At 39.6% G+C, this 11,592-nt stretch overlaps 1 non-coding gene across 1 annotated transcript; it reads left to right on the top strand.

Annotated features, from left to right (window-relative positions):
• The first annotated feature begins 4,066 nt into the window (after nucleotides 1–4,066).
• Nucleotides 4,067–4,137, top strand: TRNAG-CCC. The gene has a single exon. It is a non-coding gene; the product is annotated as a tRNA-Gly (tRNA).
• Nucleotides 4,138–11,592: the final 7,455 nt, after the last annotated feature.

The raw sequence follows: 11,592 nt of genomic DNA, 5'->3' as shown, positions 1-11,592 counted from the left end.
ATGGATGCTTTCTTAAAGATAACTGGCAACTGAAGAGGAAGAGTTGCCCACTTAGAAGGCTTAAAAGGAGAAATAACTTTTGCTCCAATTCTCTCTCTTCCTGGCACCTCCTATTCTGAACCACATGGGAACCCTATAAGCTTGACTTTGCATTTCTCTAGGTGGGTAGGGGGTGTAAGCAGAAGGTGTCTCCCCTCTCCCCATCTCCAGCAGCAGCTATCACATCCATCATTGCCTGACTTGAGAGGTAGGTAAGCCTGAGATCGGATCCCAAGCTGCTTTTTCTGCTTTGTATTTCTTTCATTGAGCATAAGTGGCCCAGCATTCAATATAAGGGAAATGATTCTTGACCTGGAGGTTACTGTCTGAGCTCCAGAGATCCAGGGCCATTGAAAACTCTGATTGCTGGTTGTCCAGGAGGAGGTCCTTATGCAGTTGTGACTTTCTCAGCATTGGTGACAGTGACTGTGCCTGCTGGGATAGTCACAAAATATGGACCTTCCTTGAGTTGTGGCTCCTACAAGAGAGACTGAGATAAAAATGATATTTTTTGAGAAGTCTTCAGATTCTCCCTGGAGTTTTTCTTACCTCTGTGGAGAATATAAAAGGAACGGTATGTGACAGTTTTTATAATAAGTATGCACAATTTTATCTATGAACCTCTTATGTTTTAAGCATTTCTTTTATGGTGGAGAAAATATATAACAACCCTATACCTGATATCTACTGTATAGATTGAGTAACTTTTCCAAAAAGCATGCTACTAACTCCCTTTTTGGGAGAGACTTAGACATGAGCCATACTTAAGCTTTGTTTGAGATTTTCCCGCCAGTTCTGCCCTTTGACAAGGGGCATAGTGAGCCAGGGAGTATGAGAAAAACCTGATTTCCTCTTTTAGAAGTCAGGATGCCCCAGGACTTAACCAAGGTTTGGAAGCCAGAGATGGGTGCCTTTGTTGGACAGGAGTCACACTCTAGGTAGTACATGACTTTTGAGGTTAGCTGCTGCTGGGTTGAGCCAAGGGAGAGTTGCTTAAGGAGAGCTGTCTGAGCCCCAAAATACAACCCTGCTGCCATGCACCCTTAAGTGACCTGCTATGATGGGAACTATGGAGAACAACTAGGAAATCCTGTTCTTGTGTCTTTTAGCAAGCAGCCAGAAGGAGAAGCCCCATGGAAAGGCCCATGACACAAGTTTAGCTCCAGGGGAAGTGTTTCAAACCAACAGATGGAGGTGGGGTTCCCTGATTTAACCCTGTTACATTGTCATAAAATAAAAAGAGTTTAAGCAGCACCAAAGGGGCTGACAACCAGGCAGGCTAAGTGAACAGCTTAATCTAATGTTGATCAAGCCCCTTTGGCTTAGCTGTCCTGGTTTCCAGGTACAGTCTCAATATGATTTGTTGTGCTTTTTAGCTTCCTTTAAGTTGCTGCACCAAGGGGCAGAAGATAATCCTTACCTTGCTGGGTTTTTAAAATTTTTACAAGCACAGATAATTCTTAATTCAATTCAACAAACATTTATTAAGCCCCTACTATGTGCCTAGTGATAAGCACTAGGGATACAAAAAAAAAAAGGCAAAATAGGCTCCCTGCCCTCAAAGACCTTACAATCTAACAGAAGAGACAACATACAAAGCAAGCTATATGCAAGATGAATAGAAATTAATTAACAGAGGGAAGGCACTAGAATTAAGAGGGGTTGGTGAAGGCTTCCACAGGAGGTAGAGTTTTAGTTGGACTTAAAGGAAGCCAGGCAGGTCAGTAGTCGGAGTGCATTCCAGGCATGAGGGACAGGTAGAGAGAATGCCCAGAGTCAAGAAATGGAATGTCTTGTTTGTGGAATAGCCAGGAGGCCAGTGTCATTGGATCAAACATTATGTGGGTTGGAGTAAGGTGTGAGAAGACTGGAAAAGTAAGAGGGGGCTAGGTTATGAAGGGCTCTGAATGCCAAACAGTGCATTTTGTATTTGTTTGCTAAGGCAATAGGAAGCCACTAGAGTTTACTGAGTGTGTGTGTGTGTGTGTGTGTGTGTGTGTGTGTGTGTGTGTGTGACATGATCAGAATTGTATTTTAGGAAAATCACTTTAGTAACTGAATGGAAAATGGATTGAATTGGGGAGAGACTTGAGAGAGGCAGACCCACCAGCAGGCTACTAGAGTAATCATGGTGTGAGGTGATGAGGCCCTGCACTAGAGTAGTGGCAGTGTCAGAGGAGAAGGTGGGGTGGGTATTCAGGAGACTTTGCAAAGCTGAAATTGGCAGGCCTTGGCAGCTGCTTGGATGGGGGTGGTGGTGGTAAGATATAGTGGAGAATCCAGGATGAGTCCTAGTTTGTGAACCTAAAGAACTGGATGGATGGTGTTGCAATTGACAGTAGTAGGGAAGGTGTGTGTGTGTATGGAGGGGGGAAGGTTTGAGGGAAAAGATAATGAATTCTGTTTTGGACATATTGAGTCTACTGGACCTCCAGTTCAAGATATTTGTAAGGCACTTGGAGATGGGAGATTGGAGGTCAGCATAGAGCTAGGGGCAAGATAGGTAGATTTGAGAGTCATTAACATAAATATGGTAATTAAATCCATGAGAGCTGATGAGATCACTAAGTGAAGTAGTATATAAAGAGAGAAGATAAGAAGACATAGGACAGAACTTGTTCAACCATTCCCCAATTGATGGGCATCCCACTGAGGGACACCTACAGTTAGAGGGCTTGATCTGGAAGAGTATCTAGCAAAGGAGGCAGAGAAAGATTGGTTGGATAGGTAGCAGACAAACCAGGGAGAGAGTGGTGTCCCAAAAGCTTAAAGAGAAGAGAGTATCAAGGAAGAGAGAGTCATCAGCAATGACAAAGGCTTCACAGAGGTCAAGGAGAAAGAGGATTGAGAAAAAGCCCATTGAATTTAACAGCTAAGAGATCATTAGTAACTTTAACTCTCTCTAGGTTCCAAGTTCCAACTGTCTCTCAATTTAAAAGAATTTCATAATTGCTTGGTCATCCTCACTGTCACTCCTTTACTTCTTATTTTTGCCTGGACTTCAGAGTCTGAATCAAAGTGTGATCTGCAGCTGTGAGGTTGAAGTGGCTGATCTTTGGTATCCTCTTGAAGTGTATTCTGTGTGAAAAAATGTAATTGAATGTTAAGAGTTAAGAGCTACTTCTAGGGCTGTATCCTTAAGAAATCATAAAAATGGGAAAAAGGACTCACATGTACAAAAAATATTTACAGCAGCTCTTTCTGTGGTGGCAAAGAATTGGAAATTGAGGGGATTCCCATCAATTGGGGAATGGCTGAACAAGTTGTGGTATATGAATGTCATGGAATACTGTTATGCTATAAAAAATGATGAGCAGGTGGACTTCAGAAAAACCTGGAAAGACTTGTATGGATTGATGCTGAGTGAAGTGAGCAGAACCAGGAGAACATTGTACACAGTAACAGCCAAATTATTTGATGACTAACTTTGATAAGACTTAACTCTTCTCAGCAATGCAAGGATCCAAGACAACTCCAAAAGACTCATACTGGAAAGTGCTGTCCACATCCAGAGAGGGAACTGTGGAGTCTGAATGCAGATAGAAGCATGCTATTTGCTCTTTTTCTTCCTTCTGTTTGGTTTTGTTTCTTCTTTCTTGTGGTTCCTCCTATTGGTTTTAATTCTTTAGAATTTAGAATTCTAATTCTTTAGAATTCTTTAAAACTGGGAACTCAAAAGCTTATGAAGGTGAATGTTGGAAACAAAAAATTAATTAATTAATTAATCAAAAATAAATTTTAAAAAAGAGTTAAGAGCTAGAGATGATTGTATCTAAAGGTGACTCTCCTGAAGGTGGTCCAGGTCAATCCTTATATTAGACTGAGCTATGGGCAAGCTTGAAGAAGGGTAAGGGCAGAGAGAATTAGAGGTTCATAGGTTTTGAGTTGTCAGAGTCTATAGAGGCTAACTGGTGTGAGTCCGTACTTGTGTAAATCAGAACTGTGATTCTCTGATATCATTCTATGATGCAGTCAATTTCCTTGCAAAAACAGGCTTCTGAGATACCTAGGTAGAAAAAGCTATGAGGCATTGGTGGTTCAGTGGTAGAATTCTCGCCTCCCATGCGGGAGACTCGGGTTCGATTCCCGGCCAATGCATTTGTGATTTATTCTTTCCTATTTTCTATCCCAAAGCACAGTTCCCGTGTCTATTGAATCTCACAACTTCCCTTCGAAAATGAACTTTCCTTTCATTTCATCTACCTCAGGACACTTCTCTTTGAATTCTGTAAATGATCTAGAGCAGTTGGCCCTTCCTTCTTGTCCTTCTTCCAGTCAATTAAGTTGCAATGAGAACCTGCTGGGTTTAGGACCTGTACATAGGATGAATCATTGACTCGCCTGGACTCTCGATAGAAGGGGGAAACCAAGAATTTGATTTGCTAAATCAAGAAACGGGGACAAAGAAGTAATACCATCTACACGCTTTCCCTGGACGTTCCAAACTACGTCCACCTCGTGTTCTTTGCCCCAGGCTTAAGATACAATGAGATCCAGAAAACATCGAATGAGAGCCTGCAATGTGAAAAGCACTGAACTGGGCTCTGAGCATACCAAGATAGAGGGGAAAGCTGTGCCCTCCAGAAGCATAATTACATCTGCAGGGACCTTCAGATTCGACTGTCACCAGAGTTAGCTCAGCTGGTGGGTGGGAACCTGCCCTGCCTTTGCAGGGCAAAAATACAGCTCTAAAAAAGGGATCAAGAACTCATGGGCCTACCTTGAACAGCAACCCAGCCAAGGAGAACCTCGACTAAAAGGTCCCACCAAGTTTTGGACTTGGATAGAAGGATTCAGAGTCCGGAGTGCTAACCATTACACCAAGAAACTACTCAGAGAGATGCCTTTTTCAAAGATTTTATAAGGCAAGTCTTTGCAGCACCCACATTTCATGCTTCTGTCAAGAAACGCTGGCCCAGGCCAAAAGAAACCCCAACGTGAGCTCTGGTGCAGACACACTTACTGCCACATGCACTTGTCCTCCCTCCACTATATCTCTTTACTTTGTCCTCAAACTCACACTCCAGCAGCTGAATAACAAGCTCGCCCAAGCGACACACCTTCTCTCCACTCACAAAGGGATCTCTCTTGGTCTTTCTGTCTCTTTGCCTCTGCATTTCTCTGTCTGTCTCTGTCTCTCTGTCCTTCTGTCTCTGTCTCTCTTCACTCACCTGTGGACACGCAAAAAACTTTCTCACCTTTCTCTGATCAATAGAATGGCCAATTATAATTGCAGAGGAAAGAAGTTTCTTACAGCTTCTAAAAGGGTTGGTGGACTAGAGGCAGACTCAGACATGTATCCTCAGTCACAGAGAATATGTGGACTTGTTTTGCTTGATTATATTTGATTGTTACAAGGGAGGTAACCTTCCAAAATTTATTTTTCTTGGGGATGGGGAGAACTGTGGCAGATAGAAGGTGAGTAGTGATTTTGATGAAAATCAGAAGAAAGACCAGAAGAAAAGAAGAAAGGGAGAGAGAGAGGGAGAAAGGAAAGAAGAAAAGAGGCAAAGAAGGAAGAAAGGAAGGAAAGAAGTAGTAAAATGAAAAACATTTTTTAAATACCTGGAAGAGAGCAGAAAGATGTTCAGAAGGGAACACACAAGCAGAGAAATTTTGTTATAGTCCTATGAAATTTAATATACACCTAAACAAACACTACTTCTAAAAAATTACAATTTCATATGCAACCTTTTTTTCCTGTTCTTTGTATATTGAAATGTTTGTGTTTGTTGGTGTTGGTTAAATTCATAATCTTAAATTGTTTAAAAGAGAACTACATCAAATAAATGAATGTTGTCTGTTTTCATGTTGAATATGATTTCTCTGCTATGGCTATGTAAATTTCCCTTTAATAACTGTTGGATGGACTGGGATATAGTTTAGAACATGAGTTATGAGACCAACCCAAATCAGACCCAGTGTACCTGTAACAACTTGGAAGTGAACCTGAGACTTTGGGTTTCCACCAGAGAATATACAATCAGTGAAAGAGAAGTGTGTTGTCTTGAACCAATCCTTCTGGCCTTAGTTGTCCTTGGGTAATTGACCCTGGGAGCAATTGTGTGATGAAGAGCTAAGTATGAGAAGCCTTTGAGAAAATTCCTAGAAACAGTGGTGAGACCACTGCAGACTGAAACTTCATTCCCCTAAGGGCAATCTGCTGTTGAAAGAATGACAGAAGTTAAAGCTATGTGACTAAGTGCTGTGCCAGTTTGTAATACATCCCACACATGGTATACTCAGAAGCAGTTGGGGTCAACCAAGGCATTTCACTCCATATCTTTGAAAGCAATGGCTTTTCCTACTTGGGTCAAGAGAAAAGACTCGAGTTGGTGAGAAACAGATTTTGTTGTGCCGGAACAGCAACTGATGTCTCTAGGAAGAACGAGACTTGTATTTGGTCTGACTGTAGGAGAATACTGTTGAATAGTACTGTGCATTTGGAGAGGATAAGCTCTTGGAAGCCTCTGGAGCTTTCATGTATAGCTATTTTATCTCCGAAAAGACATAGGAAAAAATGTAAGTATCCTAGTGGTGATAGGCTATTGCATCTGGTTTGCACATTTACAATTCCTAAGCAGTTGTGGGGAAAGAATTTATCTATCCATGGTTTCCTTCACTTAATACATTCTGAACAAAGTGGAAAAGTTGGAGAACAAATTGCTTAAAGGGATGTTGGCTTTAGTAGGAATCAAGAAGACTAGAACTGTAACTTACCACCTCAAGGAGACCCACAAGCTCAGCATTTCAATCACACATTATTCAGCACACACTGGGGTTGAATGCCTTTGAGAAAGTGAAAGAATATCAGGATTCAAGTTTGTTACAGTTTGGGAATAAATACAAAACCCATTTTTCTACTGCCTACTCTGAGAACTCTGGGTCAGAGACATTTTAATCATTTTCTTATCATAATTCCAAAATGCCTTCCAAAATGGTTGGACCAATGTTCAACTCTCCTAACAGTGCATTTGTTGTTATTGTTCAGTCATTTCTTACTCTTTGTGACCTCGTTTGTGGTTTTCTTGGCAAAGATAATGGAGTAGTTTGCCATTTCTTTCTCCAGCTCATTTTACAGATGAGGAAACTGAGGCAAACAAGGCTAAGTGACTTACCAGGGTCACACAAAGATTTGACTCCAGGCCCAGCATTTTATCTATCTACTTCACCACCTAGCTGCCCATCAGTTCATTACCATGTCTCTTTTCTCATGATTCTTCCAACATTGACTATTCCCATCTTTTGTTATCTTTACTACTTTGCTGGGTGTGATGTGAAAGGAACCTCAGAGTTGTTTTGATTTCTGTACTTGTAGTGATTTGGAGCAATATCGCACATGATTGTTAGTGATTTGCTTTTCTCTTTGGGGAATGGTTTTTGGACTTATATTATTTCTGTTAGGTGCCTATATATCTTAGATATTAGACTCTTATCAGTGATATTTGATATAGAAATTTCTTTGTCCATCAACTGCTTCCCTTCCCATTGTAGTTGCATTAATTCTGTTCTGAGAAAATGTTTTCATTTCATATAACTAAAAATATCTATTTCCTTTCTTATCAATCACCTCAGTTAAGATTTTTCCTCCTTCCCACCCATTCCCCCATAGTTGTGAAAGGTACTTGATCTGCTTCTCTTCCAATTTTCACATGTGGCATGACCTTTAATTTCAGGTCATTAATCCACTTTGAGAATATTGCATAAATAGTGTGAGATGTTGGGTTAATTTCTGGCCATCTGATTTCCAGATTTCCCAGAAATTCTTTTCAAATAGGCACTTCTTTCTCAGGCAATTTGTGCCTTGAAATTTATTGAACACCAAGTTATTCAGCTCATTTCCCCCATTTAATCTATTCCATGATGTTCTTCTCCATTAAAAAAAAAGCACAGTAAAATTATTTCAATGATTTGTTGTTGTTTAGTCATTCAGTCATGTCCACCTCTTTCACAGCACACCAGGCTCTTCTATCCTCCACTATCTCTCAAAGTCAGTCCAAATTCTATCCATCCAAAGGTTGGGTCTCTCCAAATTTGCCTTCAATCTTTCCCAACATCAGGGTGTTTTCCAATGAGTTCCATCTTCTCATCATATGGCCAAAGTATTTAAGTTTCAACTTCAGTATTTGACCTTCCAGTGAATAGCCTGAATTAATTTCCTTAAGTATTGATTGATTTGATCTCCTTGCTGTTCAAGTGACCCTCAAAATTCTTCTCCAGCACCACAATTCCAAAGCAGAGATTCTGAGAAGTTCAGCTTTCCTTATAGTCCAACTCTCACAGCCATACATTGCTACTGTAAAAACCATAGCTTTGACTACACAGACAAACACTATACAGACTTGTTGGCAAGGTGATGTCTCTGCTTTTTAGCAGGCTGTCCGGATTTGCCATAGCTTTCCTTCCAAGGAATAAGTGTCTTTTAATTTTGTGGCTGCAATCACCTGTCTCCAGTGATTTTTGAGCCCAAGGATATAAAATCTAACAGTACTTCCATTCCTTCTCCCTCTATTTGCTAGGAAGTGATGGGACCAGTTGCCAAGATCTAGCTTTTTTTAATGTTAATCTTCAAGGCAGCTTTTACACTCTCCTCTTTTACCTTCATCAAGAGGCTTCTTAATTTCTCTTCACTTTCTTCCATCAGAGTGGTATCATCTGCAATCTCAGGATTGTTGATATTTCTCCTGGCAACTTTAATTCTGGCTTTTGATTCATCCAGCCTGGCATTTCACATGATATATTTTGCATAGAAGTTAAATAAATAAGGTGACAGTATACAGCCTTGTCATATTCCTTTTCCAATCTTAAACCAATCAGTTGTTCCATGTTTGATTTTAACTATTGCTTCTTGGCCCACATACAGGTTTCTCAGGAGACAAGTAAGATCATCTGGTACTCCCATCTCTTTGAGAATTTGTCACATTTTGCTGTGATCCACACGGTCAAAAGCTTTAGTGCAGTTAATGAAGCAGAAGTAAATTTTTTTTTCCCTGAAACTCCCTTGCTTTGTCCCTAATCCAGCAAATGTTGGCAATCTGGTCTCTAGTTCTCTGCCTCTTCAAAAATGCAGCTTGCTCTTCTGGTAATTCTCTCTTCACATACTCCTGAAGCTTAGCTTGAAGATCCTTAAGCATAATCTTGCTGACCTGTGAAATGAGAGCAATTGTTCAGTACTTTGAACATTCCTTGATGTTGTCCCTCTTTAGGATTGGGATGCAAACTGATATTTTCCAATCTAGTGGCCACTGTTGAGTTTTCCACATCTTCTAGGGCTTATCTTCCAGATGTCATCTCTCATTTTAATACTGTCCATGAGCTTTTCTCAGCAAAGATACTGAAGTGGTTTGCCATTTCCTTCTCCAGTGGAATTCTCTACTATAATCTGTCAGTCTTGGGTAACCCTGCATGGTGTTTATTCGATATTGATATTGTAGTTTGATTGAGCTATGCAAGCCCCTCTGCCTTGACAAGACAGTGATGAAGGTTGGATGTAGGGATGGGTCAATGATTACCATTTTATAAAATAGCTTGATATCTGGAAATACCATCCTCCTCCCTTTTCATTTCTACTTTCCCCCATTCTTTCACTTAACAATATAGACCTTTTGTTACTTCAAAAGCATCTGGTTGCTAGATTGATCAGTAAAACACTAAATCTGTAAACCAATATGGATAGCATCTACTCTAAGGAGTACAATGATTAAAAAAAAAAGATTTGACTTACAACATAATATTTATAGCAGCACTTTTTGTAGTAAGAAGGAACTCGAACCAAAGTAGATAGGACCATCAATTGGGGTAATAATCATCTATGAGGTAAACAAACTAAGGCATATGAATATAATGAAGTATTAATGCCCCATTGTTGTTAAGTCATTTTTCAGTCATGTCCAACTCTTCCTGTATGAAATGGTAACTATGATGAATCCAAAAAAGCATGGGAATACGTAACTAAAACACTGCAAAGTGAAGTAAGCAGAACCAGGAAACCAATACACACAATGATTAGAGTAAATGGAAAGAAAAACAACAACTAAAGAATATGACAACTGAATATGACAAAATCATGCCATGCTTGACCTCAGAGAAGAGACATTTGGACAACTGGGTTTGTAGGGATATAGGTCTCTACATAGAATGTTAGACATTTTACATGTGTTATTTAACTTTGCTGAACTGTTTTTCCCTCTTTTTTGGATATTATTTAAAGGCTTTCCAAAAATGGAAGGAATATATTGATGGTTGTAGGGGATGTAAACAAAGATATTAATAAGAAATGTTTTTATAAAAGAAAAAAAAAACTTCCAGGAACAATGAAATTCAGTTTGGCAGAAAATAAGTTTAGCCCAACTTCTTCCATTGTTTGCTACAAAAAGTTTCCTCAGTCAAACTGAGACCTGGGAAGACCTTACCTTAAAAAGGCCAAGTTCCCTCATTTCATCTGGGGCCATCTTCAGTCTTCCTGATCTATATTTTACCATTGGACCCAGATGGCTTCAGAGGAGAGAGTGAGGCTGGTGACTTTGCTCAGCCCTCCCTCATTTAAATCCAATTCTCTTGCAAGTCATGACATCACCTTCCTGAAGTTATGGTCTTCCTGGAGAACCAAGAGCAACAAATGAACAAGAAGTACCAAATAGATGATCCACCCAAATATTACATCATTAACAATTATAGAAGAGTGGAAGAAGTTTTCTTTTATAACTACAGCTCAGTGGAAATTTTTAACTGAAAAAAGGATAAAGATGATATTAAAAGAGAAAATAGAGCGTTTTTTTTTAAACCACAGAAAATTTAAAAGCTCTGCAGGAAGAGGATCAGTACAGGTAGCATAAGAAGGGAGATTGTCATGTACAGGAAAAGCTTACATCTGAGACTACTTAAAAGAAGTCTGATATCCTGGTAATGTATTCATTTATATAGGACTAAGAACCATCGGCCAATTGGCAAAATAGATCATTGCTTCAAACGAATAAGATCAATTCCTAAGAGACTTTCGAATGATCAACAATCTTGTGAAATATTGCTGTAAATCACAAATAATAAGAGAAATAACTACAAGAAAAATGACTCCAAAGTTTCACCTCAAACAGAGCAAATTGGCAAATATAGCAAAATATGGGAATGGTCACTGTTGGAGGGATCTTCGGAAGAAAGGAAAACTCATTCACTGATGATGGAGCTCAATTGCAGATTGGTTCTACCATTTTGGAAAACAATTTGGAATTATGTGATCAGTTACTGAAGTGTTCCTACCTTTTGATCTACTGATCTAATTTCTTCGTATATGTTCCCTAAACCAAGAGAGAAAGAAAAGTACTGACATACACCTCAGTATTCAAAGCATTTCATTTTGTAATAGGGAGAAAAAAAAAACCCAACCCTGAAAACAAAGGGTGCCCCAGACAATTAAGGAATGGCTAATTAATTTGTGGCATATGAACACTCGGCGTTATTTTTCTGCAAGAAAAGAGAAATTCGAGGAACAAAGTATATATGGACCAAACCAGAGTAAAATAAGCAGAGAAAGGAAAATAATACACTCAATGACTA

Source organism: Vombatus ursinus, unplaced genomic scaffold (assembly GCF_900497805.2).
Source record: "Vombatus ursinus unplaced genomic scaffold, bare-nosed wombat genome assembly UNPS02014768.1, whole genome shotgun sequence".
Classification (NCBI taxonomy): domain Eukaryota; kingdom Metazoa; phylum Chordata; class Mammalia; order Diprotodontia; family Vombatidae; genus Vombatus; species Vombatus ursinus.
This window is presented reverse-complemented; position numbering and strand designations above follow the sequence as displayed.